Below are 7,669 nucleotides of genomic sequence, written 5' to 3' on the forward strand. Positions count from 1 at the left end.
TGAAGCCTAGGAAGAACAGTACAGTGCATTTTCATGCACTGTAATGATGGGGCGAAAACAATGGGATAGTCTATCCAGTGTTAGTTATGGCGAACTGACCGATGAGTCGGTTAATTAACCCGATTCGTGTCAGTGAATCGGGAGAATCGAGTGCCACACGTCAATGAACCGACTCACTGCTTTTTTTTTTTTTTTTTTTTAACCACATTCGTGCTGCGCACTTCGCACGAGCTGTGTGCGTCAGTGCAATCGGTGGTGCCTGTTTGCTAGGTGGGTTTCTGCTACTGTGTGTGTAGTAATCTAGCTCATCAGCGCCTCCACTGGAGTGGTGGTATAATCAATCAGGAAATGGGGTAGCCTATTGATAGCAGATAGCAAGATAGCAAGAAGCAGACCGAAAGAATTGTTGACTGAACGAGTTGAAAAACGGTTGCGGTCGGTGAGAGCTACTAACGGTGAAAGTCAATCGCCAATGTAATGTATCATCAACACTCTGCAAATAAAAGTCTGTGATATAATTGTGCTTTTTGTAGCCAATGTTTGTCTTTATAAAATCACTATTTTTTTTGCAGTATTTTGTGCATGGCAACTGTTAAAAAAATGTAGCCGAATGAATATTAACGATACGGTGGCCTACGACCTACCGATTCACAACAGGTTAGGCTAGACCTCGCAGGAGTTAGTCTGTTCTTGGTCAAATCCATACAGTGATAGTGCAAGCAAGTATGCTATAACATTAGACAAGCTTGGTGGTTACGTTCCATGTCAAGAAGGTGTGAGTGTTGGCTGTTAACATTTTAAATGGCTAAATGGCAGGAGGAGAGCGGCAGTAGCCTACGAGATTTGCCTACGTAGCTACTGCATAAGTTAAGTAAGTAATTTGGTCTCGACAGGTTGAGTTAATAGCTGATCTAATAAACCATGTCATATTATGTTCTTATTGACACCCATACTACAGAATGTAAGAAAATATGGGTAGTTGTTAAGAAGTGAAAGTTGCCTGTTAAAACAGCTTGTTGGACGGCAGGAGGAGAATGGCACTCCAAGACCTTTCTCGTTCTCGGCAGGACAGAACGGTGACAGTGAGCAAGTAATAGCCTAGGCTCGATCTGCACCGTTTGGTTATAGTTGTGTGGAGTGTAGGCTACCAAAAATATGTTGGAGTAGAGACTAGAAGCGAAGGTTGGCGGCTATGGTAGGCTTTCACGAGACGACCACGCAGGCAACTGAACGAGACCGAATGTAATGGCCAGCCAGTGCATGAATGTAGTGATGAGTTAACAATGACTATGGCGGAGGGAGTAAATGTGCGACACCCCCCCACCCCCCCACCCCCCCGCGAACCGAAACCGAATCAATTAACCCGCAGGCCACTCAAAAACCGCTCGGTTGAACCGGTTCGCGTCACTGAGCCGTTTTTCCCATCACTAATTTTTGAGAGTGTAGATCAGTGGGAACGCCCCTCGAGGATCGAGCATACTTGAGTGCTGCGTTTTCAATTTTGCACATGTGTGCTTACACACCTGGTGGATGTGATTATTCAATTTGTTCATTTGTGTGGTCATTGGCAAGCCAGGGCTTTATAATGAGAAGGAAGTACCTAACAATCTTTATCTGTGTCTAAGGTGTGAAAATGTGTTTTACGTTTTGACATTCACTGTGTGTAATGTTTCGCAAAAAGTGTGAAGCTGAATTTGTGCTTAGGCTACTGTTGTACTACTCTGCGCAGGTGTTTTGCTTCTTAAGTGCTAAGTATTGTTAACTGTCTGATAACCTTAATTTTAGTGTGTATACGATTGGAAAAAACTGTATTGTTATTATTAAGCTCACTGTTGAGAAAGGGCTGACATGCCCTTGAGCAAGGCACCTAACTCCTCACTGAGCCCCCGAGCGCCGCTGTTGAGCAGGCAGCTCACTGCTCCTGGTTAGTGTGAGCTTCACCTCACTGTGTGTGTGCTGTGTGTGTTCACTAATTCACAGATTGGGAATTTCCCAGGGTCAAAAGAGTGTATATACATGTAGGTATACTTATAGTACTTTATTTTTAATTTACTTTATTACTTAAGCTCCAATAACAGTGGATGATTAGGGAAACAGTTTTCCCCATAGACATAGAGCGTTCTATGTCTATGGTTTTCCCTATTTAACAATGTAGCCTCATGGATAAGGTAATGTTGAGCAATAGCCTATGCTGTTTCACCTTGTAGTGACCTTTGACCTTCACATAGCCCTCAGGAGAGCGTAGCTGAAAAGGTTCCTAAATCAGTGGCAGAGTGCAACAGCTGTATTCATATTTTACACGTGATGTCACCATTACTGGCTCGTGGGCAAGAACATTTCAAGTGCAATTGAAAGTGCAATTGGATGCACTAACCGGTGAGGAGATAAGCTAGAGTTATGTATAGCTACAAACATGCAAAAAGCGTCTTGCTTCTTGCCCGCCATGGTTGTCACGTAACTGCTAAGTATGAATACATAAGAAATGTTCAGATTTTGGGGTTGCTCCTCCCAAAACGTGTAACTCCCTCCATTGCACGTAAGTTAATGATTTGATTTGTGTTGAGGGGAGAAATAATATAATAATTCATCATTCATTTCTAAGTGTAATTTGTTGAACTGTACTATAACCCAGACAGCACGTTCAGTCTTGCCGACGTCGGCAATTGGAGGGCACCAGCGGCAAAAGATCGGCATGGTTTTTTCCCCATGCACATCAAATAAAACTTGTCAGTTTAGGTGGGCAAATCATCGGCGGGACGAGTCTACCCGACAGCGCACATTGGAGATCGGCGGAGGAACCGTGAGGAACCATTTAGCCGATCCCGCTTCTTTTTTTTTAAATGCTGCTGCCGCCGACGAGTATGAGAAGTCCGTTCGTTGGTCCACATCAAGCCGGCTGTGTAAGCACGAAGGTACGTTGAGCTTGTGTTAAATCCGTATGTCGCAAATGATATGATGATTTAATATATGATATGATATGATATGGCAGCTATGATATATCATATTTGGTAAAATGCATAATACGGTGTAGATTAACCTTTTAAAGATAATAACATTAGCAGCAGCTAACGGTTACACAAGACGTTTCCCAAACTATCTGGTTAGCTGCTAACTGCTAACTTACATATATTTGGCTAACTTAGGATAACACATAAGTAAACTCATTGTAGTGAAGTGTTTTAAATCAGATATTGTATCCTATGACGTCTGTTGTGGCTATAAAATGCTTTAACGGGATGTGTTTTTAGCAAACGTCAGGTAGGTAGCTAGCGCTAACGTTAGCGTTAGCGTTAGCGCAAGCGCAAGCATAATCTTGTCACTTTGCCGACCCTACACAGCGAAATAACCGGAAGTAGAGCGGACGCCGCCTGCAGAGATGGAAAACTCCAGCTTCAGAAAGTAAAAATCCAGCCAAGTATTGGTTCCACCTGTGCACTTAACACAGGTGATCTCATTAATTAGCTGCTGTAGCTGAAGACTTGTGGTAATTAGAATCAGATGGTTTAAGTGAATGGTTGGCATAGATATGATAATGTGGTAGGACTTTTATTTTCTGAAGCTGGACTTTTCCACCTCTGCATGTCTGTGAGTGCTTGACTAATAAGTAAACTTGTACGTTTCTTTATATGTGATGCATTGGGTTAGCTCTGGATGATGATGTGCTTTGTGTAAAGGCTCTTTTTCTGTATTTCCTAGTGCCACAAGATGATTGGCAGCAAGAGTCAACCGGTGATGAAGGGATGCGCTCAACTGAATACAAGGTAATTAACACACCGGCACAGAACAGAGTCTGTTAAACAACTTTAATTGCTTACAAAGTTGTCACACAGACACTCGGTGCAGTTACATGATCAGTCCAGTCTAGTCATCTAGTCTATTCTGCAATCTGACTAGTTGTCTTAGTCTAAAACTACATACAGTCAAGTTAGTTTGACCCGAGAGCATGGTGGCTAGCTAGCAGGTCTCTTTAGATTAAAGACAATATTTCTACTATTAATTAGTACTATAATATGTATTCTGCCTGTTTCGATTTTAATATGGGTAGGAAGAAAAGTCTCTCTCTCTCTCTCTCTCTGTTCTTTGATGTAGGCTAGGCTGTGCAGAGTGCAAAAAGGCTGCCCTCATTCATACGGTCATTCTGACTGAATCTGATATGATCTGATAATGATTACCTGAAAATCATTTATCTTTGTTTTAACCGTTTTAATCTTTGTGTTTCAAGTGTCTGTGAACACAAACATGCAGCAGAGTCGTGAAACCCCTAAATCCCGTCCAGGCCTTCCAAACAGGACTCCTCTAAGTAAGACATATTTTAGTGTATGATGTGTTTTATGTGTCTATACTTCTTAAGGGCCGTTCACACCAAGAACGATAGCGATAACTATAACGATAAAAGCGTCCACACAGGCCAACGATAAGAAAAGTCGCTCATGTTCATGTTCATGAATGTGATGGCTAGAATATTATGGGTTCTGATTGGCTGTTAGTTTTCTATCGTTCTCAAAATCGCTCGTTTAATCACAATCGTTTATGTGTGAACGTCATTCATATTAACGAGAGCGATATTTATTTATAGTTATCGTTCTTGGTGTGAACGGGCCTTTAGTCTGTGTTATGGTAGGCTAGAGGCTGACACAGATGGGACTTCGTAGTCACTAGAGTAGCTGGCAGCCTGTTTTGTTTTTAATTTGGGTAGGAAGAAAAGTGTGTGTGTGTCTGTCTCTCTCTCTCTGCCGGTTCTTTGATGTAGGTTAGGCTGTGCAAAAAGTGCAAAAAGGCTGCCCTCATTCATACAGTGTCATTCTGACTGAATCTGATATGATCTAATACTAATTACCTGAAATAATCAATCTTTGTTTTAATCTTTGTGTTTCAAGTGTCTGTGAACACACACGCAGCATGGTTGTGAAACCCTTCAATCCCATCCAGGCCTTCCACACAGGACCCCTCTAAGGCTAGCTTTACACGACAACGATCTGAACACAATCCGCAAAAGTGGCGTTGCGTTCCCTCTTTTTATTTCGCGTTTAGACGAGCGTCTTAGGGTGGAAATCTGCATGCACACGGTGACGCAAAAGTGTGTGAAATTTGATGTAGTAGGCTATGCATGCCAAGTGGCTAGGTGATACTGTGGAGCACTGCCAAACAACAACACCAAGAGCGCGCGCATGCGTTGAAACTTCCTTCTACTTTTCTCCGTAGTAGCGCGAAATAGCCATAAGACTTAAAAGAAAATAGCCCACCGTCAAAAACCAAAGCATGGCTAAGAACCGAGGCAAGACAGACAACTTTGTCTGGACAGACGAGGAGGTCGAGCTATTGTTGCAAACGACGTTGGATCACAAGTATTTAATTCGCCTTCTCTGTTCTGATATATCAGTAGCCTAATTACTCTGCTTATTTGCTGAAAGGACTCCTGAATAGCTATCAAAGCAGCTAAGGCCACTTGAATGTCTGACTGATGGAAATAATTGACATGTTTGTTATTTTTTGGCTGTACTACACATGTATATGACGTCAACGCGTATGCGAGGATAGCCAGCGTGAGCAGCTCAGAGCACACTTTTGCGTTGTCAACCCTTTAGACGGGAACGCGACGGTAGAGCGTTTTTAAGATTTCCACTCTGGAGGGTGGGTTCATTTTTTTGCGTTTTCAAGCCCCAAAAACGCTGTCGCCGTCTAAACGAAAGGCACATCTGATAAAATATTTTGTCGGTTTCACCCGGGAGCGTTGTCGTGTAAAGCCAGCCTAAGTAAGACATATTTTAGTATATGATGTGTTTTTATGTGTCTATACTGTGTTATGGTAGGCTAGAGGCTGAGACGGAGATTGCACTTGGTAGTCACTTTTGGTCTCTCACACACAGTTCTATTAAAAAACAAGACATTTCATACTATGTATTTTTGTTAACCTCTATGGTCAAAGATCAGAAAGTGCTAGATCAGTTCCTGCTGGATGCACAGGTATTTTTGGCAGGTTCTCTCTGCTGTTGTCAGTAAACTACTGTATTATGCGCATTGCTTGTTAATTGTGTGTTGTCTAATTTTGTGTATTTTCTTCCTGTACTTTCCCCAGCTGTTGAAAGGCTCCTTTTGGAGCAGGTTGGACTCCAGCTGAAAATGGACTATGTAAAACAACTCCAAAAAACAATGCACAATACACCTTCATTTTGACAATAGGCCTATTTCATATTTTATAGCCGATTCTGGTTATTTTCCAATAATCTTCTTTACACTAGATTTAAATGTAATAATGTAAATTAATGACATATCTAGCTTCTGTTTAATAAAAACATAACAGCTGCATGTACACTATACTGGCCATCCCCAAACTTCCCACAAAGTTGGGAGCATGGAATTGTCCATAGTCACGTCTGCAGTCGTCTACATTAAGTCGAATCCACCTATTGGTTGACTGACTGACTGACTGTTTTATTTTAAACTGACAGACTATTTGACGGGATTTGTTATTTTTGTTGTATTTTTCAATGTGATTAGGTGAGTGTTGAAATAAATTTGAATTAAATAAATGAGTTGAGTGTTGAAATAAATGTTTTGATATTTTGCAAAGACCAAGTAGCCTAAAATAAATGTCCAAGGTCATCTCCAGATACCCTCCTATTTTGTTATTTCTCCCATTAGACCATCAAACTTATCACTGATCCATTCTTGTATTCTGTTAGACTGGCATTCCCAGGTTGCCAGTAGCCTAAACGGGCTTTGCTTACTTCTCAACTAGCTCCCGTCAAATTGTTAAGGAAGACGTGTCACGTTATTAGTAGAATGTCACATAACTGTTGTTGATAGGCCTACACAATAGGAAACGTGTGAACACGATCTGACAGCAGCTAGCCTAAGCAAATCAATAAGACCTAATATAACGGTGGGATCCTAGTAGAGTGGCGGAAAGCATTCAAACGTCTCGCTCCTTTTGACTTAACTTTGGAAGGGCTGATTTTCGAGAGACGTAGCCGAAGAACAGCTGTTCCAGTGTTAAGTCAATGGGAGAGCGGCGTCTGAATGCTTTCCTCGCTCTAGTGGGACCGCGCCGCATAGGTCATGATAATATCGGGTTTAGGTGGGCTCACGGTCGGCGAACATTCTAATGCCGACATCTTCCCGACATCTTGCCGATTAGCTACCGATCTGCATAAGACATCGCGCCGAGGCATTTTATGTCGGCGCAGGCACACCGCCCCGACGTCGGCAGGCTCCCTTGGACTGGAATCTTCTTTTCCCCGTCTTCTGACCACACCTTAACTATGTAGCACCTTAACTACACACACCGTAACTCTGACAAGTCGGCTATTGACACTGCAATTTGAAATATGCAGATATGCACGGTGTTAACTTCTTGAGGATTTCCCACAAGAATATCAAGAAAAAAACAACTTGAAGACAAATGTAGCGAAAATAACTGACATGAAGAACCAAAGAAATAGTGTCAGTGAAAATGCACATGAAAATGACGAAAAAAATATTTTGAATGTTCTATTTTCAGGTTTATCTATTCATTTGTTGTTGCTTTTCCAGGCCATCCAGACTCTCCTTTAGCTCTGTACTGTATGTCAAGAGTTGTGTTTCAGGTCCAACTGGATTCAAATTGTCCCTTCACGGGATTTGCTCATGCCTTTCAGCAAGACACGTTTAAAATCGCCAGACGGGGGTT

General features: G+C 42.0%; 1 long non-coding RNA gene across 1 annotated transcript; it reads left to right on the plus strand.

The window, feature by feature from the left end:
- The first annotated feature begins 3,699 nt into the window (after positions 1-3,699).
- On the plus strand, positions 3,700-4,953 carry LOC134077118 (uncharacterized). The gene is made up of 3 exons (XR_009938651.1): positions 3,700-3,761; positions 4,223-4,300; positions 4,878-4,953. It is a non-coding gene; the product is annotated as an uncharacterized LOC134077118 (long non-coding RNA).
- The last annotated feature ends 2,716 nt before the right edge of the window (positions 4,954-7,669 follow it).

Source organism: Sardina pilchardus, chromosome 3, assembly GCF_963854185.1.
Source record: "Sardina pilchardus chromosome 3, fSarPil1.1, whole genome shotgun sequence".
NCBI lineage: Eukaryota > Metazoa > Chordata > Actinopteri > Clupeiformes > Clupeidae > Sardina > Sardina pilchardus.